This window comes from Bos mutus, chromosome 2 (genome assembly GCF_027580195.1).
Source record: "Bos mutus isolate GX-2022 chromosome 2, NWIPB_WYAK_1.1, whole genome shotgun sequence".
NCBI classification, from domain to species: domain Eukaryota; kingdom Metazoa; phylum Chordata; class Mammalia; order Artiodactyla; family Bovidae; genus Bos; species Bos mutus.
In genome coordinates this window covers 51,542,331-51,567,085 of record NC_091618.1, presented here as the reverse complement: position 1 = coordinate 51,567,085, position 24,755 = coordinate 51,542,331, and the positions used below count along the sequence as shown (strand labels likewise).

Here is a 24,755-nt window from a genome sequence, read left to right as displayed (position 1 = left end):
ATAAGTAGAAAATTCAAGAGTCTGGATTTAATATTTTTCAAATAGAACACAGACTGTCTGTAGTTTTAATTTGTCTCAGAATCATTCAAGACATAATTTATTCACTGAGCTTCCTTATTTCCTTTTGACTATCTGCTCTTTGACAGTCACCAGTGAATGTGACAAAAGATGGTGGTTTTTGAAGATTTATTTTAATAAAGAGAGTAAATTTTAATTGCTCAGATAGGCAAAATCAGAATATACATCGTGTAGGTACTCTGTTTATGTAATACATATAGATATGTATTTTTAGATGCTTAGTAATGCAAAATACTTGGAAGGAAAGCTGCTACCAGAATACATGTTTAGAAATTAGCTGAATGTTTTTTACAGGCGTATTTAGAATTGGAAATCGATTGCCATATGGATTGTGAATTCTTTGATTTCTTTGAAGATAGTATTTGATGGAGTTAGTGTCCTTGGCACTGAAGTCAGTGTAGGAGCACAGGACTGTTTCCATCTTTGGAGAAGTCAGCCATGCTGAAGTCAGCCATGCTGATTTATAAGTTACCTGTAGGATAGAAAGACATGTTCCCCCCATAATTTTTATTTACAGATGCCCTATATCACTTGATCCAATTCTCCAGATAGAGGGCCTGGCAGTAGCAGAAGGTAGGATTAAGGAGAAAATTGTAAGGTCAGTGAGATCAAAAAGATCATTTTACTGGTAATTTCTCCAGCATTCAGAGATGTGCAAACTAACCAGAATAAATTTGTAGCAGAAAGTAGGAAGCGACCTAGCACTGGAACTGAGTTTGGCTTGGAAACGATAGATTTTTTAACTGTGCATAAATAGGCAGACTTTGATGACTATTCGAGAACATAAAATGTAAAGTGTTGGGGGAGGGATCCAGAAATCCCCAAATTGTGTTTTTATAGAACAATTATTTATGACCATAATAAATCCAATGATCAATTTCCCAAGCATAGTAAAATATGCCAGGTGATTAATAAACATTAGCCAGTTAAATCTTCATAGACATTTTGCAATGTAAGGAATATTTACAGAAGAAAAACCTGAGGCTCAGATAATAATTTTCCCTACTTAGAAAATGGCAGTGCTGGCATTCAAACTCAAATTTATCTGGTTCCAAAACTGTTCTATGAAGACCTACAAGACCTCTTAGAACTAACACCCAAAAAAGATGTCCTTTTCATTATAGGGGACTGGAATGCAAAAGTAGGAAGTCAAGAAACACCTGGAGTAACAGGCAAATTTGGCCTTGGAATACAGAATGAAGCAGGGCAAAGACTAATAGAGTTTTGCCAAGAAAATGCACTGGTCATAACAAACACCCTCTTCCAACAACACAAGAGAAGACTCTATACATGGACATCACCAGATGGTCAAAACTGAAATCAGATTGATTATATTCTTTGCAGCCAAAGATGGAGAAGCTCTATACAGTCAGCAAAAACAAGACCAGGGGCTGACTGTGGCTCAGACCATGAACTCCTTATTGCCAAATTCAGACTGAAATTGAAGAAAGTAGGGAAAACCACTAGATCATTCAGGTATGACCTAAATCAAATCCCTTATGATTATACAGTGGAAGTGAGAAATAGATTTAAGGGCCTAGATCTGATAGATAGAGTGCCCGATGAACTATGGACAGAGGTTCGTGACATTGTACAGGAGACAGGGATCAAGACCATCCCCATGGAAAAGAAATGCAAAAAAGCAAAATGGCTGTCTGGGGAGGCCTTACAAATAGCTGTGAAAAGAAGAGAAGTGAAAAGCAAAGGAGAAAAGAAAAGATATATGCATCTGAATGCAGAGTTCCAAAGAATAGCAAGAAGAGATAAGAAAGCCTTCTTCAGCGATCAATGCAAAGAAAAAGAGGAAAACAACAGAATGGGAAAGACTAGGGATCTCTTCAAGAAAATCAGAGGTACCAAAGGAACATTTCATGCTACGGTGAGCTCAATAAAGGACAGATATGGTATGGACCTAACAGAAGCAGAAGATATTAAGAAGAGGTGGCAAGAATACACAAAAGAACTGTACAAAAAAGATCTTCACAACCCAGATAATCATGATGGTGTGGTCACTGACCTAGAGCCAGACATCCTGGAATGTGAAGTCAAGTGGGCCTTAGAAAGCATCACTACGAGCAAAGCTAGTGGAGGTGATAGAATTCCAGTTGAGCTATTCCAAATCCTGAAAGATGATGCTGTGAAAGTGCTGCACTCAATATGCCAGCAAATTTGGAAAACTCAGCAGTGGCCACAGGACTGGAAAAGGTCAGTTTTCATTCCAATCCCAAAGAAAGGCAATGCCAAAGAATGCTCAAACTCCCCCACAATTGCACTCATCTCACATGCTAGTAAAGTAATGCTCAAAATTCTCCAAGCCAGGCTTCAGCAATACGTGAACCGTGAACTTCCTGATGTTCAAGCTGGTTTTAGAAAAGGCAGAGGAACCAGAGATCAAATTGCCAACATCTGCTGGATCATGGAAAAAGCAAGAGAGTTCCAGAAAAACATCTATTTCTGCTTTATGGACTATGCCAAAGCCTTTTACTGTGGATCACAATAAACTGTGGAAAATTCTGAAAGAGATGGGAATACCAGACCACCTGTCCTGCCTCTTGAGAAACCTACATGCAGGTCAGGAAGCAACAGTTAGAACTGGACATGGAACAACACACTGGTTCCAAATAGGAAAAGGAGTTCGTCAAGGCTGTATATTGTCACCCTGTTTATTTAACTTATATGCAGAGTACATCCTGAGAAATGCTGGACTGGAAGAAACACAAGCTGGAATCAAGATTGCCGGGAGAAATATCAATCACCTCAGATATGCAGATGACACCACTCTTATGGCAGAAAGTGAAGAGGAACTAAAGAGCCTCTTGATGAAAGTGAAAGTGGAGAGTGAAAAGGTTGGCTTAAAGCTCAACATTCAGAAAACGAAGATCATGGCATCTGGTCCCATCACTTCATGGGAAATAGATGGGGAAACAGTGGAAACAGTGTCAGACTTTATTTTTTGGGCTCCAAAATCACTACAGATGGTGACTGCAGCCATGAAATTAAAAGACGCTTGCTCCTTGGAAGGAAAGTTATGACCAACCTAGATAGCATATTCAAAAGCAGAGACATTACTTTGCCAACAAAGGTTCGTCTAGTCAAGGCTATGGTTTTTCCAGTGGTCATGTATGGATGTGAGAGTTGGACTGTGAAGAAGGCTGAATGCCAAAGAATTGATGCTTTTGCACTGTGGTGTTGGAGAAGACTCTTGAGAGTCCCTTGGACTGCAAGGAGATCCAACCAGTCTATTCTGAAGGAGATCAGCCCTGGGATTTCTTTGGAAGGAATGATGCTAAAGCTGAAACTGCAGTACTTTGGCCACCTCATGTGAAGAGTTGACTCATTGGAAAAGACTCTGATGCTGGGAGGGATTGGGGGCAGGAGGAGAAGGGGACGACAGAGGATAAGATGGCTGGATGGCATCAGTGACTCGATGGACGTGAGTCTCAGTGAACTCCAGGAGTTGGTGATGGACAGGGAGGCCTGGCGTGCTGCAAATCATGGGGTCACAAAGAGTCAGACACAGCTGAGCGACTGATCTGATCTGATCTGAAAACTGTTCTTAACGTATGTCACATTGGTCCTCACTATTAGCACAGTTTTTTAGAAAACAAGTGAATTAGACTTTTCATCTTAAGTTCAAGCATTCCAAACATTCCTAGAACTGTTTTGGTTTAAGCAGACCTACTAAATTAAAGTGAGCTTTTCCAGTTTGAAGCAGTTATATGACATCACCAAAATGGTTACTAGTCAGCCATGCCTCCAAGACACAGATCAAGAGGATATTTTTAAGGACAGAGGGTTTAAAGAGAACTCAAGTGTTTGAAAGAGAAGTTGTGGTGAATGTGACAAAGGAACTTGTAAATAAAAGCCAAAAAACAGTTTGGATGTCATTGATGACACCTGTGTGAGAAACCAGCAAGGACAATGAAAATGTGAAAGTGAAGTCGTTCAGTCGTGTCTGACTCTCTGCAACCCCACGGACTGCAGCCCACCAGGCTCCTCCGTCCACGGGATTTTCCAGGCAAGAGTACTCGAGTGGGGTGCCATTGCCTTCTCCAGGAGATCTTTCCAGCCCTGGGATCGAACCCAGGTCTCCCGCATTGCAGGCAGACACTTTACCGTCGAAGCCACCAGAGAATCCCAGAAGGACAATAGCAGAGATTAATTAGGAAGGCTAAATCAGCTGAGCCCAGAAGGCATAATGGAAAGAGATACAAGGAAATTAAAGGTGAAAGTTTGTATGTTAATAAATGATGTCACTTTCAGGTAGAGTTTGAAAACCACTTAATAAAAAAGTATTGTATTCAGGGCTGTTCTGCCAGATTATATAAGGGCATGTGTTTTGTTGACATGATTGAATTTGAGTGTTCTGTTCCATCGATAATCAGACTTTTCTCCTAAGTGTAAGTTGTAATATTTAAATGTTAATATTTCTGTTTAACATTTGTTTAGAATTGCCTTAGTGACCTTAGAAGTTTTTACAAGAATAAAGTTTCCTTGCCTTCCCCTCACCCCTCACCACTCCAACCTTGCCCAGTATTATATAATTTACCTAAATAGATTACTTCTTTTTTATAATAATTTTATTTATTTTTGGCTATGCTGGGTCTTTGTTGCTACGTGGGTTTTTCTCTAGTTGTGGGGAGAGGGGTGCCACTCTCTAGTTACAGTATGCAGGCTTCTTATTATGCTGGCTTCTCTTGTTGTGGAGCACTGGCTTTAGGGTGCATGGGCTTCAGAAGTTGCGGCATGTGGACTCAGTGGTTGCAGTTCCCAGCTCTAGAGCCCAGACTCGATAGTTATGGCCCATGGGCTTAGCTGCTCCTTGGCAGGTGGAATCTTCCCAGACTAGGGATCGAACTGACATCTTCATTGGCAGGTGGATTCTTTACCACTGAGCCATCAGGGAAGCCCTAGATTGCTTATTAATGATGCATCTTTGTACTTTGGAGTGTGTCCTTTTGGGCTCAGTATACATTTCTTTAAACAAAAGAGGCCATATTAAAGCAAGCATTTCAGTTCAGTTCAGTCGCTCAGTCGTGTCCAACTCTTTGCGACTCCATGAATCGCAACACGCCAGGCCTCCCTGTCCATCACCAACTCCCAGAATTCACTCAGACTCACGTCCATCAAGTCAGTGATGCCATCCAGCCATCTCATCCTCTGTCGTCCCCTTCTCCTCCTGCCCCCAATCCCTCCCAGCATCAGAGTCGTTTCCAATGAGTCAACTCTTCGCATGAGGTGGCCAAATACCAGAGTTTCAGCTTTGGCATCATTCCTTCCAAAGAACACCCAGGGCTGATCTCCTTCAGAATGGACTGGATCTCCTTGCAGTCCAAGGGACTCTCAAGAGTCTTGTCCAACACCACAGTTCAAAATCATCAATTCTTTGGCGCCCAGCCTTCTTCACGGTCCAACTCTCACATCCATACATGACCACTGGAAAAACCATAGCCTTGACTAGACGGACCTTTGTTGGCAAAGTAATGTCTCTGCTTTTGAATATGCTATCTAGATTGGTCATAACTTTCCTTCCAAGGAGCAAGCGTCTTTTAATGTCATGGCTGCAATCACCATCTGTAGTGTTTTTGGAGCCCAGAAAAATAAAGTCAGACACTGTTTCCACTGTTTCCCCATCTGTTTCCCATGAAGTGATGGGACCAGATGCCATGATCTTCGTTTTCTGAATGTTGAGCTTTAAGCCAACTTTTTCACTTTCATCAAGAGGCTCTTTAGTTCCTCTTTACTTCTGCCATAAGAGTGGTGTTATCTGCATATCTCAGGGTATTGATATTTCTCCCGGCAATCTTGACTCCAGCTTGTGCTTCTTCCAGTCCAACGTTTCTCATCATGTACTCTGCATAGAAGTTAAATAAGCAGGGTGACAGTATACAGTCTTGACGTACTCCTTTTCCTATTTGGAACCAGTGTGTTGTTCCCTGTCCAGTTCTAACTGTTGCTTCTTGACCTGCATATAGGTTTCTCAAGAGGCAGGTCAGGTGGTCTGGTATTCCCATCTCTTGAAGAATTTTCCACAGTTTATTGTGATCCACAGTAAAAGGTTTTGGCATAGTCCATAAAGCAGAAATAGATGTTTTTCTGGAACTCTCTTGCTTTTTCCATGATCCAGCAGATGTTGGCAATTTGATCTCTGGTTCCTCTGCCTTTTCTAAAACCAGCTTGAACATCAGGAAGTTCACGGTTCACGTATTGCTGAAGCCTGGCTTGGAGAATTTTGAGCATTACTTTACTAGCATGTGAGATGAGTGCAATTGTGGGGGAGTTTGAGCATTCTTTGGCATTGCCTTTCTTTGGGATTGGAATGAAAACTGACCTTTTCCAGTCCTGTGGCCACTGCTGAGTTTTCCAAATTTGCTGGCATATTGAGTGCAGCACTTTCACAGCATCATCTTTCAGGATTTGGAATAGCTCAACTGGAATTCCACCACCTCCTCTAGCTTTGTTCGTAGCGATGCTTTCTAAGGCCCACTTGACTTCAAATTCCAGGATGTCTGGCTCTAGGTCAGTGATCACACCATCATGATTATCTGGGTCGTGAAGATCTTTTTTGTACAGTTCTTCTGTGAATTCTTGCCACCTCTTCTTAATATCTTCTGCTTCTGTTAGGTCCATACCATTTCTGTCCTTTATTGAGCCCATCTTTGCATGAACTGTTCCCTTGGTATCTCTAATTTTCTTGAAGAGATCTCTGGTCTTTCCCATTCTGTAGTTTTCCTCTATGTGGTCCGCTGGAGAAGGGAATGGCAAACCACTTCAGTATTCTTGCCTTGAGAACCCCATGAACAGTATGAAAAGCAAGCATTTACTGTGGAACAAATAACCAGTGCTCTACACATACAGAGTCTTAAGGAACAATTTTATTTTGGCTCTACATCACTAAAATTTGAAGCAGCCCATTACTGGCATGCTTTAGCTCTCAAAAAGAAATTTGGCCCTGAAAAGAAAACATTTGGCTTTATAAAATAACTTATTATCAAATTTTAAATGGGGCAAAATGAACACACTATATTATATACCTTTATTTGTAAAATGTTTTTTTTCTCAGAAACTTGCTTTGGAAAGGAAAGAATCTGAAAACATTGTGAATGTACTTTGTAACAATGCGAAAGTATTTTATCAAAGTAAATATGTTTTAGTCATTCATTCAAAAAATCCAAATTCAAGCAAACAAACCAAAACCACCACACATGCACATGTATACACCCTCATAGGTATATAGATTGGGAAAAATTATACTGAGGATTTAAAATGTAAAATAAAGGCTTTATCATTTCCTGGAAATGTGTACTCAGGAAGAAAATAAAGATCACCTACTAGGGAGATCATTCACTAGCCAAAATCTGGTGACCCTTTCAGTTGTATCCAGATGTGAAGGAAAGCCTGTTGTGTCCACGCACTAAAGATATAAAATGTGGCAATTGCCTACCCAGAAGGAATGAAGGTTAGATATTATACTTATAAATTAGCAATTTATGTGATTATTAGAGAATAATCGTCTTTGTCCAATAAGGCATTGGCAGTTTAAAATTTTGTTAACAACTCCAATCAGCCAGTGCTCCATCTGCCCTCTTCATCACCACTTCTGAGCCATTTATGAGGCCCTTATTGTGTACGAGGCTCTGTGAGGAGAGAGGAACATGGAAAATGCATGCCTAAGATAAGATCTTTTGCCCATCCTGGACCTGCTTCTCAATGGACACCAGCAAAGCAGGGATGTGAAAAACTGAAGAGAGCTCAACAAAGATAAAGTGTCCGAATTTCTACATACAAAAAAATAACTGGAGAGAAACTCTTAATTTACATGCCATGTAAATTTTGTATTTTGCATTTTACAGTCTGGTGTTGACTTTATTTGAACAACACGTGAAGAATCACAATCTTTCAGAGTTCCAGACCTCAAAAAATTCTAAATGAGACCCTGTTCTTACCTCCTTTATCTTGAGATGAAAAACCTCTGATATTTTCTGTTACATATTCTTCTTTATTTTTTCCAAGAGACAGTAGCTGTGTGATCAGAAACCCTAAAATTTATCAGATTCCCTTAGGGATACAAAGGCCTCAGCAAGATTCAAGTAGTGAAAACCTGGTAGCAATAAATCTCATCCCGTCCTGATGGTCTGACTGTTTAGAGGGCAACTTTGCTATTTACCATTTCCTTCTCGATGCTTTGTTCCTGAAGCTTTGAGATGAGAAAGTAATGAACATTTTAATTTGACATATGAAAAAGAAAATAATACAAGTATTTATTTTCATGGCCACAAAATATACATTACTAATATATGTTTAAATTCTTAAAAAAAAAAAAACAGCAACAACAATCTTCTGTAATTCTGTGGAAATGAAAGTAAAAGAGCTTCCTTTTAAAAAAGAAACCACTTCTCGATTTTAGAGAGGGTTTAGATCTATTGCAGGGCATAGATGGTAGCTAGAGAGGGTCGGTTGGAGAGTAACTGTGCAAAGTGCAGATAAGGGTGAAGAGGACGTCAGGGAAAATATCATCAATGGGTAGTAATTTCCCTGAGTGCATTTTCCCCACAGAGAAGAGTTCTCTATACAGAATTACTCATCTGTATCTCGGGCTCACAAACTGGCTGGCAAGTTTTAGTGGCAGGAAAATTGATAAATAGTTTTAGCCTAGAGATACAATTCCTCTCCTTGCACATAAATGTCTTCCCATGTCCCCTGGCTGTTTTTATCTTCAAGCATTAATCTGTGTTTCTTGGCAGAAATAAATTCATGATGATGCATCAGTAAATTCTCAACACCTCAAAGATTGCCTTAAAATTATATTTTAAAATGTTAAAAAAAATAAAATGTTACTGCATTACTGCATTAAATGAAGGGTTAACTGTTGCCTAAGAAATATAAAATATAAAAAATTGGGAGTTTTAAACCAAGGATATATGTTGATTCTAATTTTCTACGACTCTGGATAATTTATTCTGATCGTTCTCTCAAAACATTTGAAACAGTAGGTTTAGAAATCTGCATTAAAACCAAACCAAACCATCCTCTATGACTCATAACTGCCATTGTGATTCATTTAAACAGAATAGCTACAACTTCAATAATTGTCCATCCTTCTATTTTAAAATGGAGTAAACAATGAAGACACTCTTTTAAATAAGTGGCCAGTTGACGTCATTTTGTGTAGAAAGGACTACTGATGTGATTTGAGCAGCAGCAGCTTCCCACCATTAGCAACACACCCTAAAGGCAATTATATTACCCAAAGTAACAAACCCCAGAAAATAAACTAATTATATCAATAGCTGAAAAGTGAGGGAGACTAAAGACTTGCTAATTCTAACATTCTATAATTATCAGAATAATTTTTATTTCACAACCAAGTAAAAACACAACTGGACATTTCTTGCATAATAGGAAATAAGACCAGGACAGAATCGCAAACAAGACAGGTAGTAATTCTGAAAGAAGGAAAATGTACCTCTGCACATAGTGTACCGAATGACGATGCTGCATTGAGAGTCTGAGGGACAGCCAAAAGCCACTGATTATGGTAGAGGGAATTAGTAATGCCACAGATAGGAACAGATGGTTGTCAATATCAAATTTTGCAGACTTCATACTTCTGGTGGCTCTATGTATAATCTATTGTGTCTTGTGGAAGAAATCTCTCAGATGTATTAAAATAAACTTTAGAAGTGAACTTCTGGTATAAGGAACGTTTATAAAGATGTGAATATTGAGCAAGATAAGCAAAACTCGAGCAAAATCAATGTCATGTCCCCTTTATTCTAAAGTTATAATTGAAACGTATAAAGACGTTTCAATGTAACAATTAAAGCATGCTGCTGCTGCTGCTAAGTCACTTCAGTTGTGTCCGACTCTGTGCGACCCCATAGACGGCAGCCCACCAGGCTCCCCGTCCCTGGGACTCTCCAGGCAAGAACACTGGCGTGGGTTGCCATTTCCTTCTCCAATGCAGGAAAGTGAAAAGTGAAAGTGAAGTCGCTCAGTCGTGTCCGACTCCTAGCAACCCCATGGACTGCAGCCTACCAGGCACCTCCATCCATGGGATTTTCCAGGCAAGAGTACTAGAGTGGGGTGCCATTGCCTTCTCCAATTAAAGCATACATTAGAACAATAAACACATCTGGCCATTCATCATACACAAGAGAACCTTGAAGGAGAAGAGATTAGGATGAATAACACAGGATCCAGTCTCTGGGAGTTTATGATAGAACACTTGTACAGTTGATGAATTGTTTGTACTCTGAGCATACAGAGTTCTCCATAAACATTTACATATAAGACCGTCAATAGAAACCCTCAGTAAAGAATGAAATTATAAAGTAAATTGCTTAAATTCTTTGCTATTTATTTTTTTCCTTAGAAAAGTTCAAGATAAATGATAATACCTCAAGTTGTTTTATATATGGTTTATATTTTAACAATTGCTAAATTTTTATCACCTCAACAGACTCATCTTACATTCACTCATTATTCACATCCCCTTTCTTTCATTACTCAATGCTTAGTATTTATATGTGCCAGGCATTGGGAATACAAATTAAAGCAAATGGCCTCTGCCCTGAAGCATACATTCATGAAACATACATTCTAGTGTAGAGACAAATACAAAATAAATAATCACAAATAATTCATTGCAAACTGTGGTAAGAACTTTGATGAAAACATATGGGCAGAGCATTGCCTAATGTAGATTAAGTAGTCCAGAGAAGTCTTTTTAAAAAAGTAAAAATTAGGCAGACACCTAAATATGAAAGGAGTTAGATAAAAATAGAGTAGGACAATTTCTCAAGTTGTCCAGGCAGAGGTCCTGGGCCTTCTTTACATTCTACGCAGTTATTCTTGAGCAATCTTATCTAGTCCTGTGGTTTCATCTAAACACTGACAACTTCAAAATTAATTACCTGCCTCACACTTCCCTTGTGGTTCAGCTGGTAGGGAATCCACCTGCAATGTGGAAGACCTGAGTTCAATCCCTGGGTTGGGAAGATCCCCTGGAGAAGGCAAAGGCTACCCACCCCAGTATTCTGGCCTAGATAATTCCATGGACAGTCCATGGGGTCGCAAAGGGTTGGACATGACCAAGCAACTTTCACTTACACTTATCCTTGGAGCTTGAACTGGAAATCACATTACCCACTTGAAATCTCTACTGAGATGTCCTTTACGTATCTCAAACTTAAAATATCTCCAACTATTAAGTATTCATCCTCTTCCCCAGCCTCTACACCTGTCCCTCCTCCAGTCTTCTCACTCGTGGTAGAAGATTCCTATACAGTTATTCATACCAGAAACCCAAAAATTATCCTTGATCACCTTCCCTACCCTACACACATTCTTATCTGGTCTCATCAATTGATCAAGTCTCATCAATTCTACCTCCCAGATATATCTCAAATCTGATACTATTCTTGACATTATTTCTATACCAATATGTTTCCCTTGGATTACTGTGATGACAGTAATCCAAGGGAGTTTATAAATCAGAGAGTTTATACTTAACACCTATGCCGGTACAACCACAGCTGTGGAGCCACTGAATGAACATGTCAGACTTGTAGAGGAAACTCTTTCACTTAATATTTTCCAGAGTATCTTATGACAAAAGCTTTGCCCTTATACAAATGATCTACAATTTTTTTCAGATGCTAGTAAGGCTACCAATAATTTCCCCTGTAGCACCTGATTAAAAGGGGCAGTTTGAAGAAAGAAATTTCCATACTGCTGCTGAAATTATTAAGTTATCTCACTTGACATCTATTTTTAAAATGGCAAATTGAATCCCTGATTAGAACATTCAGTCTCTAATTAAAACACCAAACACATCTTAGCCCCAAGCTCTGCATATGCTTTAAAAATAATTAAAGGTGTTTTCTCAAAACACAACATTACTTCAAAGTTTAAAGAAACTTATTTTTAAAATTTATTTTTGTTTTTGGCTGCTCCATGCAGCATGCAGGATCTTAGCTGCCCAACCAACAATCAGGGATTGAACCCATCCCCCCTGCAATGGAAATGTAGAGTCTTAATGAGAGCAAGTCATTAGATGAACTTTTAATAATTCATTTAACCATTAAAAAGTGGAGATATTACTTTCCTGACAAAGGTCTGTATAGTCAAAGCAATGGTTTTTCCAGTAGTCATGTATAGATGTGAGAGTTGAATCATAAAGAAGGCTGAGCACTGAAGAATTGATGCTTTCGGACTGTGAAGCTGGAGAGGACTCTTGAGAGTCCCTTGGCCTGCAAGGAGATCAAACCAGTCCATCCTAAAGGAAATCAGTCCTGAATATCCATCGGAAGGGCTGATGCTGAAACTGAAGCTCCAATACTTTGGCCACCTGATGCAAAGAGCTGACTCATTAGAAAAGACCCTGATGCTGGGAAAGATTTAAGACAGGAAGAGAAGGGGATGACAGAGGATGAGATGGTTGGATGGCATCACTGACTCATTGGACATGAGTTTGAGCAAACTCTGGGAGATGGTAAAGGATAGGGAAGCCTGGTGTGCCACAGTCCATGGGGTCACAAAGAGTCAGACATGACTGAATGACTGAACATCAACAACATTTAACCATAATTTACTTAAAAGTTACTAATATATTGTCTTCTGTTAGAACTTCAGAGTGGTTCAAAAACATGTTCAGATCAGATCAGTGCTCAGTTGTGTCCGACTTTTGGCGACGCCATGAATTGCAGCATGCCACACCTCCCTGTCCATTACCAACTCCCGGAGTTCACTGAGACTCACTTCCATCGAGTCAGTGATGCCATCCAGCCATCTCATCTTCTGTTGTCCCCTTCTCCCCCTGCCCCCAATCCCTCCCAGCATCAGATCTTTTCTGATGAGTCAACTCTTCGCATGAGGTGGCCAAAGTACTGGAGTTTCAGCTTTAGCATCATTCCTTCCAAAGAAAGCCCAGGGCTGATCTCCTTCAGAATGCACTGGTTGGATCTCCTTGCAGTCCAAGGGACTCTCAAGAGTCTTCTCCAACACCACAGTGCAAAAGCATCAATTCTTTGGCGTTCAGCCTTCTTCACAGTCCAACTCTCACATCCATACATGACCACTGGAAAAACCATAGCCTTGACTAGACGAACCTTTGTTGGCAAAGTAATGTCTCTGCATTTAAATATGCTGTCTAGGTTGGTCATAACTTTCCTTCCAAGGAGTAAGTGTCTTTTAATTTCATGGCTGCAGTCACCATCTGTAGTGATTTTGGAGCCCAGAAAAATAAAGTCAGACACTGTTTCCACTGTTTCCCCATCTATTTCCCATGAAGTGGTGGGACCAGATGCCATGATCTTCATTTTCTGAATGTTGAGCTTTAAACCAACTTTTTCACTCTCCGCTTTCACTTTCATCAACAGGCTTTTGAGTTCCTCTTCACTTTCTGCCATAAGAGTGGTGTCATCTGCATATCTGAGGTGATTGATATTTCTCCCGGCAATCTTGATTCCAGCTTGTGTTTCTTCCAGTCCAGTGTTTCTCATGATGTACTCTGCATATAAGTTAAACAGGGTGACAATATACAGCCTTGATGAACTCCTTTTCCTATTTGCAACCAGTGTGTTGTTCCCTGTCCAGTTCTAACTGTTGCTTCCTGACCTGCATACAGGTTTCTCAAGAGGCAGGTCAGGTGGTCTGGTATTCCCATCTCTTGAACAATTTTCCACAGTTTCTTGTGATCCACACAGTCAAAGGCTTTGGCATAGTCAATAAAGCAGAAATAGATGTTTTTCTGGAACTCTCTTGCTTTTTCCATGATCCAGCGGATGTTGGCAATTTGATCTCTGGTTCCTCTGCCTTTTCTAAAACCAGCTTGAACATCAGGAAGTTCACGGTTCACGTATTGCTGAAGCCTGGCTTGGAGAATTTTGAGCGTTACTTTACTAGCGTGTGAGATGAGTGCAATTGTGCGGTAGTTTGAGCATTCTTTGGCATTGCCTTTCTTTGGGATTGGAATGAAAACTGACCTTTTCCAGTCCTGTGGCCACTGCTGAGTTTTCCAAATTTGCTGGCATATTGAGTGCAGCACTTTCACAGCATCATCTTTCAGGATTTGAAATAATTCAACTGGAATTCCATCACCTCCACTAGCTTTGTTCATAGTGATGCTTTCTAAGGCCCACTTGACTTCACATTCCAGGATGTCTGGCTCTAGGTGAGTGATCACACCATCGTGATTATCTGGGTCATGAAGATCTTTTTTGTAGTTCTTCTGTGTATTCTTTCCATCTCTTCTTAATATCTTCTGCTTCTGTTAGGTCTATACCATTTCTGTCCTTTATCGAGCTCATCTTTGCATGAAATGTTCCTTTGGTATCTCTAATTTTCTTGAAGAGATCCCTAGTCTTTCCCATTCTGTTGTTTTCCTCTATTTCTTTGCATTGATCGCTGAAGAAGGCTTTCTTATCTCTTCTTGCTATTCTTTGGAACTCTGCATTTAGATGCTTGTTTCTTTCCTTTTCTCCTTTGCTTTTCGCTTCTCTTCTTTTCACAGGTATTTGTAAGGCCTCCCCAGACAGCCATTTTGCTTTTTTGCATTTCTTTTCTATGGGAATGGTCTTGATCCTTGTCTCCTGTACAATGTCATGAACCTCATTCCATAGTTCATCAGGCACTCTATCTATCAGATCTAGGCCCTTAAATCTATTTCTCACTTCCACTGTATAATCATAAGGGATTTGATTTAGGTCATACCTGAATGGTCTAGTGGTTTTCCCTACTTTCTTCAATTTCGGTCTGAATTTGGCAATAAGGAGTTCATGGTCTGAGCCACAGTCAGCTTCTAGTCTTGTTTTTGCTGACTGTATAGAGCTTCTCCATCTTTGGCTGCAAAGAATGGAAATAGACTAATCCTTGCTAGGCTTTTGATTTGGAGTCACCTCTGAAAATAACTTTTGAAAAAATCTCAGTTAGTGATTAAGAATGTTTACCAGTATAGGAATTTCTTGGTGGTTCAGTGGTTAGGATTCATCACAGGGGGCTTGAGTTCAACTCCTGGGAGTGGAACTAATATCCCCCATGCCCTGTGGTACAGCTAGAAAAAGAAAAAAAACAAGTATTTACCAATATATAATATCTATGTCCTTTGCAATAGGAATATGGGAGAATACTGATATCATCACACGATGAATTTTACTACATTTTGTTTTTCTTTTGGCCATTGCTGCATGGCACATGGGATCTTACTTCCAGTTCAGTTCAATTCAGTCAGTCAGTCATGTCTGACTCTTTGTGACCCCATGAACCACAGCTCACCAGGCCTCCCTGTCCATCACCAACTCCTGGAGTCCACCCAAACCCATGTCCATCAAGTCGATGATGCCATCCAACCATCTCATCCTCTGTCGTCCCCTTCCCCTCCTGCCCTCAATCTTTCCCAGCATCAGGGTCTTTTCCAATGAGTCAGCTCTTCACATCGGGTGGCCAAAGTACTGCAGTTTCAGCTTTAACATCAGTCCTTCCAATGAACACCCAGGATTGATCTCCTTTAGGATGGACTGGTTGGATCTCCTTGCAGTCCAAGGGACTCTCAAGAGTCTTCTCCAACACCACAGTTCAAAAGCATCAATTCTTCTGTGCTCAGCTTTCTTTATAGTCTTTCTTTTCTTTATAGTCCAACTTTCACATCCATACATGACCAGTGGAAAAACCATAGCCTTGACTAGATGGACCTTTGTTGGAATAGTAATGTCTCTGCTTTTTAATATGCTGTCTAGGTTTGTCATAATTTTCTTTCCAAGGAGTAAGCGTCTTTTAATTTCACAGCTGCAATCACCATCTGCAGTGATTTTGGAACCCAGAAAAATAAAGTCTGACACTGTTTCCACTCTTTCCCCATCTATCTGCCATGAAGTGATGGGACCGGATGCCATAATCTTGATTCTAGCTTGTGCTTCCTCCAGCCCAGCGTTTCTCATGATGTACTCTGCATAGAAGTTAAATAAGCAGGGCGACAATATACAGCCTTGATGTACTCCTTTTCCTATTTGGAATCAGTCTGTTCCATGTCCAGTTCTAATTTTTGCTTCCTGACCTGCATACAGGTTTCTCAAGAGGCAGACCAGAGGTCAAACCTGTGTTCCCTTCTGTGGAAGCTCTTAACCAGCAGTCTTAACCACTGGGCCACAAGGGAAGTCCTAATTTTACTACATTCTAAGGTAACAAGCAATTTTATGGATATGATGATCAATGTTTATAAGGTATAAAAGACAAAACAACTAGATTATATTTACGACACAGGATGGAAAACTTCAGTAAATGCAGAATGCTACTATATATAAGACCACTAATTATGCTTATAAAGCAGAGTTACTGAAGCTACTTTATCATTCAAAGGCTGTTACTTCATTTGGTGATTAGAAGATTACACTTCTCTATTTTGAAACATCTAAAATAATAGATCTTGATGTGGTAACTCTACTCATTCCAGAGCTAGTTTCAAGTAAAATACATAAGTAAATCAATGGCGCTTATTGTTGAGTTTAAAACATATATTTCTGTCATTTAGTTATAGAATTGTTATATTACTACATTAGAGGAATTGAATGTTGACTTTTACAGAGAGAGATAATTATTTCCCTAAAGCCATTCTTTATATGGTAGACTATATTTTCCGTGCAGAGGCAGGAATTCTGATCTTGCAAGGCACAAATAGCTGTGGGCCATTTCTACTTTTCCACTGACACACAGAGATGAAATAGATGGGAGAAATAAATGAAAGTGATAATAATTTTTCCTGTCTAGAAGACAGTTTGTTTCTCTTTTATTTCTTGGACTTATTTCCCTTTCTAAATCTCACACTTTGATTCAAAGGTTAAAGAATTTGAATTAGAAATCTTCAAACCCATATATAGGTATCAAAAGACGGGCCTGTTTTATCTGGAAAATAACTCTTTACTGTAACCTGACAATTCAAAAATGTATTGTTACATCTCTTACTCATGAATACATCTTCAATTTTGGTGGTATATGTTTGTTGTGTTAACATAGAATAATGAATACTTCCTTATTCATCTGCTACACAATTTGAAATTTGATTTTTTTTTTTTTTGCCACTTCACTCATTTTTTAATGAAAGGATAATCTCTTTACAGAATTTTGTTGTTTTCTGTCAAACATCAACAAAAGTCAGCCATAGATATATCCATATCCCCTCCCTCCAAACCTCCCTACTGTTTCCCTCCCCATTCCACCCTTCTAGATTGTCACAGGGCCCCTGTTTGAGTTCCCTGATCCATACAGTAAATTCCCATTGGCTATCTATTTTATATATGGTATTGTAAGTTTCCATGTTACTCTCTCCATACGTCTTACCCTCTCCCTTCTCTCTTCCCCTCCGTGACCATAGGTCTGTTCTCTATGTCTGTTTCTCCATTGCTGCCCTGCAAATAAATTCATCACTGCCATCTTTCTAGATTCCATATATATGCATCAGTATATGATATTTATATTTCTCTTTCTGACTTACTTCAGTCTGTATGATAGGCTCTAGGTTCATCCACATAACTTAAACTAACTCAAATGCATTCCTTTTTATGGCCAAGTAATATTTCATTGTATGCATGTACCACAGCTTCTTTATTCATTCATCTGTCAGTGGACATCTAGGTCGCTTCCATGTTCTAGCTATTGTAAATAGTGCTGCAATTTTCCTTTTACTTTTTATTTTATACCGGAACATAGTTGATTAACAATGTTGTGTTAGCAAAGTGATTCAGTTATACATATACATGTATCTATTCTTTTTCAAATTCTTTTCCCATTTAGGTTATCACAGAATATTGAGCAGCATTCCCTATATTATACTGTAGGTCTTTATTGGTCATCTGTTTTAAATATAGCACTGTGTACTTGTCAATCCCACACTCCTAATCTATTCCTCCCTCCACCCTTCCCCCTCCCATAACCATAAATTGTTCTTTAAGTCTGTGAGACTGTTTCTGCTTTGAAAATAAGTTCATTTGTATCTTTTTTTTTAGATGCCACATGTAAGTGATATCATATGACATTTGTCTTTTGCTGTCTGACTTACTTCACTTAGTATGATAATCTCCAGGTGCCATTTGATTTCTTGAAACTTGGATAGATTCCAAGTGTTTTGACTTTGAATGCCTGGTTGCTTTCTGATCCTGATTACTCTGTTATTCCGAAGTATTGTTTTTTAAGTCCCTCAGAGTTTGGTGTTATATTCTAATCCTTTCAATGGTTCTCATGTTTTTATTAAAATTCATTATCTTGTATTTGATCTGCCTCCATATAAGTGAGCTATTTAAATTGTTCAACTTGGTATGCCTCTTTCAGCTATTGTTAAATGGCTTGTAATAATTTTGTTTTGCTGCTCAATTCAGGGAGTTTGGAATGTATCAAGCTGTAATGACCAAACTTTTGGGGTCTTTTGAATAGTGATGGGTTGACAGGAAGTATGAATGAATGAATAAAGATGCTTTCATCTTTAAGGAACATAAGACCTGTCAAAAGGCATTTAAACAACAGGGAAATTATGACTTCACATAAGAATTCTAGAGATAGGACAAAAGTTGAATACAGTAGAAGGTTCAACAAAGTTTAATAATTCAGTGATTTAATAATAACATCACTTTGCCCAGATGTTTTCCATCTTTCCATTTTCCAAATTCAGTGTGTTGTTTGTCTTTGTAAGCAGATTATTGCTAGACTTCCCATGTAGATAAAAAGTCCTAAGGCAGAAAGAGGAAATCTCTACTTCCACATGTCTTACTGGAAGGAAAAACCTATCTCAGAGGCCCTTTTGGCTTATTGACCAGAATTATGTCACATACCTATTCCAGAACATACTGGTAAATGAAATGGAATATCACATTGACTTAAGTCAGCAGTGTTTTATGAAACCCTAGAGCCCAGTGATTCTTTCAGGAAGTTCACAAGGTTAAAATTGGTTTCCCTAATAAATGCTAAGGTGTTTCCTGCCTTTTTCACTCCACTGATAGTGAAAAACAGCAATGGTGGGTAATACTCCTGGTTGCTTTGCACAAATCAAAGCCTGTGATATCAACATGTATTAGTAGTCATTGTATTCTTTACTGCCAGGCTCTCACATAAAGTTTGTTGTTTTCTGGTCCATACTGAAGTGCTTTTGTTATTTCAGTCTCATATTGTATGATTTAAGTTGTGAGCTTAAATGGCTGCTTTTTTCATGGAACGCTTAAAAAAAAAACCAAACAAAAAAACCAACCTAAAAGACTGACAAACAAAGTATGGTTATTCAGACATGGGTGTTTTGCTGACATTTTTCTTGAAAATGAACAAAGGGAGCCTGTCACTTCAAGGAAAACAACTGACAATATTTGTTGCAAATGATAAAATTCAAGGTTTCAGGTGAAAATTACGATGCTGGATAACTCATATCCACCACTGTGGACTTGACAGCTTCCCAGTACTCAAATATATTTTCTAATGATATTTATAGTAGTATTAACAGAAATGATTTTTTGATATGGTGTGATGAAATATGTCAGCATTTGAAAGATCTTCATAACTCAGTAAATCAGTATTTTCCCAATGATCACCGCATGTTATAAAATTACTCATGGGTGATTCAAAGACCAAAACAGACTAAAAGATTTAAGGGTAACTGAGCATAAAATTTTATTGATCTGTTTCAGATTCTGTGTTGTAACTAACTTTTGAGGAACAAACATTTTTTGAGTTTGGGTGTAGTATCAAAGAATATCCAAAAGTATCTGAAGAGGCTATTAAAATACTTTTTTTCAACTATTTATTTGTATGAAGCTGGATTTTCTTAATGCACTCCAACCAAACAACAGAGTGAATGCAGAAGCAGATATGAGAATCTACTTTTCCTATAAGCCAGATTTCTTAATTTTTTATCTTGAAAAATATATTTTCCCCAAAATGTCAGTTATATTAATATATAACAGGTTTATTATTTTTATTTTATAATTAATATCTTTAAGGTTTTTGACTTTTAGTTTCTAAACTGGTAGATACTGATAGATGTGACTCATGTGAACAAATGTACGTTGTAATCTTCAGTACTTTTAAGAGTATAAAAAGTTACTGAAACCCCAACATTTGAAAACCACCTGGTTTAGTCCAGGGTTTTACCATTTGGGCCCTGGTAGATGATTTTATGTTGTCTCAATAAAATCTGGATTCTATTGACAGGATGGTTAATGGCTTCATTAGAAATCAGTGATCTGGCTACACTTGAAGCTGAAGGAGAACTTTTCCAGTGCCATCCACAAACTATGACTTGTCTTTGGGAAATGTTGGCAAAAGGTTCTCAGGTCTCAGGGACAGAGACCCCATACTGCAGTGCTCCTGGACTGCCAGATTCTAGGGGAACTCTTTCTTGAAAAGCCACACACAGAAAATAGAGATGGTTAGTTGTCTTTCACATCCATTGGGAATCAGCCTGAGTCTCTGGTCTGGCTCTCAAAAGCAGTGGTGTTATTTGGTTCCAAGCTGGGGATGTTTCTTTCTTTCCCAGGGAACATAAAAAAATAACATCTCATATCACTGTCTCATCACAGGACTGGCAATCTCAGCTGTCCATGGACTCACCTCTAGGTTCTGCAAGTCAGCCAAGGCTATTTTGATTGTTAAATTGGTAATTAACTGGGAAGATCAATGCAGTAGAAATAGAAAGTGAAAGTGAAGTCGCTCAGTCGTGTCTGACTCTGTGACTTCATGGACTGTACCTACTAGGCTCCTCCATCTATGGGATTTTCCAGGCAAGATTACTGGAGTGGGTTGCCATTTCCTTCTCCAAGGGATTGTCCCAACCCAGGGATCGAAACTGGGTCTCCTGCATTACAGGCAGACTTTTTACTGTCTGAGTCACAAGGGGGCTTATTATCTGGGAAGATCAATGCAGTAGAAACAGAACTAAACAATATTCATATGAAATTGGAGAGGAAATGACCTGTTTATTGTTTAGTTGCTCAGTCATGTCAGACTGTTACCTGCCAGGCTCCTCTGTCCCTGGTATTTTCCAGGCAAAAATACTGAAATGTTGCCATTTCCTTCTCCATATTACATGACTGGACAATTATAATTCTCTTAATTGTGATTGAGAACAAAATAAGAGTCACAGAATTAAGGTTTAAAACAAGGGCTTCTTCTTTGAACATACTTATATTGATATCCCTGAAAGTCAGTAGGTAGATATGTCTGTTAGGTAGGTGAACTATGGTTTGGCTTTTTAACAGTTCATTTATTTATTTTTATTTTATTTTTGGTTGCTCTGGGTCTTTCATTGCTGCGTGCTGGCTTTCTCCAGTTGCAGACAGCTGGGGCTGCTGTCTAGGTGTGGTGCATGGGTTTCTCACTGATTGGCTGCTCTTGTTTCAGAGCACAGGCTCTAGGTGCATGGGCTTCAGTAGTTGTGGCACACAAGCTTAGTTGCTCCGTGGTATGTGGGATCTTCCCAGACCAGGGACCAAACATGTGTCCCCTGCGTTGACAGGTAGATTCTTATCCACTGTGCTTCCAGGGACGTCCTGGTCTGACTTGTAAAAGAGAGATTAGGCTTGGAATACAGATCTTGGAATGTTCATCATGAAAGTCATAGTTGAAGTTGTTGGAACTGGTAAGATTTCTTTCCCTGTGAGAGATAAAGTGATAAGATGAGGCAGTCAAAGGTAGAAATGTAGGAAATGTCAGGAAATGGGAAGAATAATCCACTATTAAAGACTGGAAAAGAGTGCTATTCAGGAAGAGAATAAAGAGAAGTATTAGTGAAGAGGCTAAAGAAGAGAGAGTTTACACTAGGTAATTATCCTACAGTACAGGATGATTATGAAAAGGCAATATTTTGCAAGTAACAAATAGATGATGACTTTTAAAACATCTGTTTTTAATACTTTTAGGTACATAGAAATGTAGTAGATACCACAGGGAGTTCTTACATAGCCAACATCTAGCTTTTCCTATTAACATCTTACTTTGGTTATGATGATCTGTTTGCTGCAACTGATGAACCAGAAGTGATGCACTGTTAATAACTAAAGTCCATAGTTTATTCAGATTTCCTTAGTTTTTACCCAATGTCTTTTTTTTTTGTCATGGTTGTTGTTTCAGAATCCCATCCAGGTTATCACATTATAGTCATCATATATTCTTAGGTTCCTCTTGGTTTTGACAGTTTCTCAAATTTTCCATGTTTTTGATGATAATAACAGTTTTCAGGAATATTGGCCAGGTATTTTGTAGAATGGTCCTATGTTTCTCCCATGATTTTGGCTGGGGTTATGGAGTTTTTAGGAAGGAAGATCACAGAGGGAATGTGTTATTTTATTTATTTATTTATTGGTTGCCCTGTGTGGCATGTGAGATCTTAGTTCCCTAGCCCAGAAATTGAACCCACACCCCCTGCCTTGAAGTCTTAACCACTGGACTATTTGCAAAGTCCTGGGAAAGTGCCATTTTAATCACTTTCTTTCAAAGGTACATACTATTCGCATGATTTATCAGTGTTGGTGTTTTTGATCAGCTGGCTGTGTTAGTGTTTGTTAGATTTCCCCGCTATGAAGTTACTCTCCCAGCTTCTCTTCATACTGTCCTCTTTAAAAGGAAGTCATTATGCATAACCCACAACTAAGATGAGGAGACCCCCTTCTTGAAAACAGAGGATCATATAAATAATTTGCAATTATTTTACAATATTTGTTTATTGAGATATTGAGATATTTGTTTATTCTCCCTCATTTTAAAATATATCTAATTATCTATTTATATCCATATGGATTCCTGGATACTTATTTCATATTTTTACATGTAATCCAAAACTGTATTTATTTTGTTGTTCAAATTGTTCCAGCCTTGGCCATTAGGATCTCTTTCAGTGACTCCTGTGTCTCTTTTATATATTCCAGTTCAGTGGTGACTTGAGTTAAGCCATTTCATCCACATGGTGAACACAGGCATGAAAAATCTCAAAGTTTTAAACAAAACAAAACAAAACCCAGAGTGATCTAATTGGATGAACACTGAAGAGTCACTTAAATTTTATATCTGATGAGACTGAGAAAATAGTTATGATCTGTTCTTACTACTTTTATATTTAGAGCCCTCCCTTGTGACTCAGCTGGTAAAGAACCCACCTGCAATGCAGGAGACCTGGCTTCAATCTCTGGGTTGGGAAGATCCCCTGGAGAAGGAAGAGGCTACCCACTCCAGTATTCTGGCCTAGAGAATTCCATGGACTATACAGTTTTTATATTTGCTATCTGCTAACTTTTCCTTTTAACAGAGAGTAATGTGGTAAATGTTAATTATAATGTGAGTATGCCAGAATTTTTGATGTATTCAAAACTTCTCTGTGAATGCCAGCAGTGCGAGATTACAGAGAAAAATCATTTGATTTTAGGTCTTACTTAAATTCCTCCAAAGACTTGATCTTCAGAAATGGTATAAAAATGTTTTCCAATGAATAGGTAATTTTTCTCACAATGAACATCTAGCAGTAAAGCAGTTTAAAAATATTTAGAAGACAAAAGTTGTGTTCATTTTGTTCTCTGATCATTTGAATTAACTGATGACATTTAAAATTTTTACTAGAGTCAAGAGAGGCTTGGGGATGCTGTTTGATAGGGTGTGTAGACAAATTAAGGATAAAGTTAGAGTATTAGCCTATTACTCTTTCCCCACATACTATTAGCCATGTTTCATGGAAGTCATTTTCTACAGCCATTCCACTAGTATTTACTCCATATCTACTTTGAACCAAGCAATGTGCTAGAAACTAAGGATACCGCATTGAACAAGCCACAGTCCTGCTAACAAGCAATTGGGGTGCATAGGAGACAAAGATTGGGGTAGACAAGTAAACCACAAGTGCGGTACATTGCAAGCTATGTGCTGTTCATGCAAGTGTGTAGGAAGTACAGCTAACCCAGAACTGATTTGGGAAGGAAAAGGGGCAGGAAATTTCGTGTGTGTGTCATTGCTGAAGGACAAGTGGGAGGTAATCAGATGAAGGAAGGGAAAGGGGTACAGAGGAGAGGGGACACTTTAAGCAAGGAAAAGTGTAACTTTTAAGGGAGTAAGTCTTTCAGCTTGGCTGGATTATAGAGTTCTAGAAGTATAATGTGAAGCACCTATGTGATTTAAACATTTTTAGAAGTCACATTAAGAAAATAAAAGGAATCAGGTAAAAAATTTTAACAATATTTTATTTAGCCCAATGTTTTAAAAAATTGTATCATCTCAGCAATGTAACCAATATGGAAAATTATCAATGACACATTTTTACTTTTTTTTGGTACAATGTTTAAGAAATCTAATAGATGAATTACACTTAAAGCACATTTCAAATTGGACTAACCACATTTCAAGTGCTCACAGTCACATGTGGCTAGGGGCTACTATGTTGGACAGTATAGTTTTAGGGTGAAGTAATAGATAAATCTTCAGAGATAATGTGAAAGGGTGGTGTGAGGCTTTGAAAAGTTTTTGCCTGGGAGTGGTCTGATTGAGTTAGTGATGATTCCCATTTTCACTGTGGAGGATGGATCAGAGGTGGGCTTGAAAAGATGCCAACTAGTTTTAGGCTACTAGTCTAGCTCTAGGGGAGTGACTTGGATGTACTGAAAAGTAGGAGTCAAGAGTCATAAGGAGGATTTCTCTGGTGGTCCAGTGGTTAAGACCCCACCTTT

General features: G+C 38.7%; 1 protein-coding gene across 7 annotated transcripts in view; it reads left to right on the top strand.

Moving 5' to 3' along the window:
- Positions 1-24,755, top strand: part of SLC39A10 (solute carrier family 39 member 10) — a 160,251-nt gene that overhangs the window by 52,414 nt on the left and 83,082 nt on the right. For 5 of the 7 annotated variants that reach the window (XM_070388884.1, XM_070388903.1, XM_070388882.1 and 2 more), the window contains one exon: positions 16,143-16,256. The exons of the other annotated variants lie outside the window; for them this stretch is intronic. The gene's annotated coding sequence lies outside the window, so the exon portion shown is untranslated. The remainder of the gene's footprint in view (positions 1-16,142; positions 16,257-24,755) is intronic. 7 annotated transcript variants of the gene reach the window in all.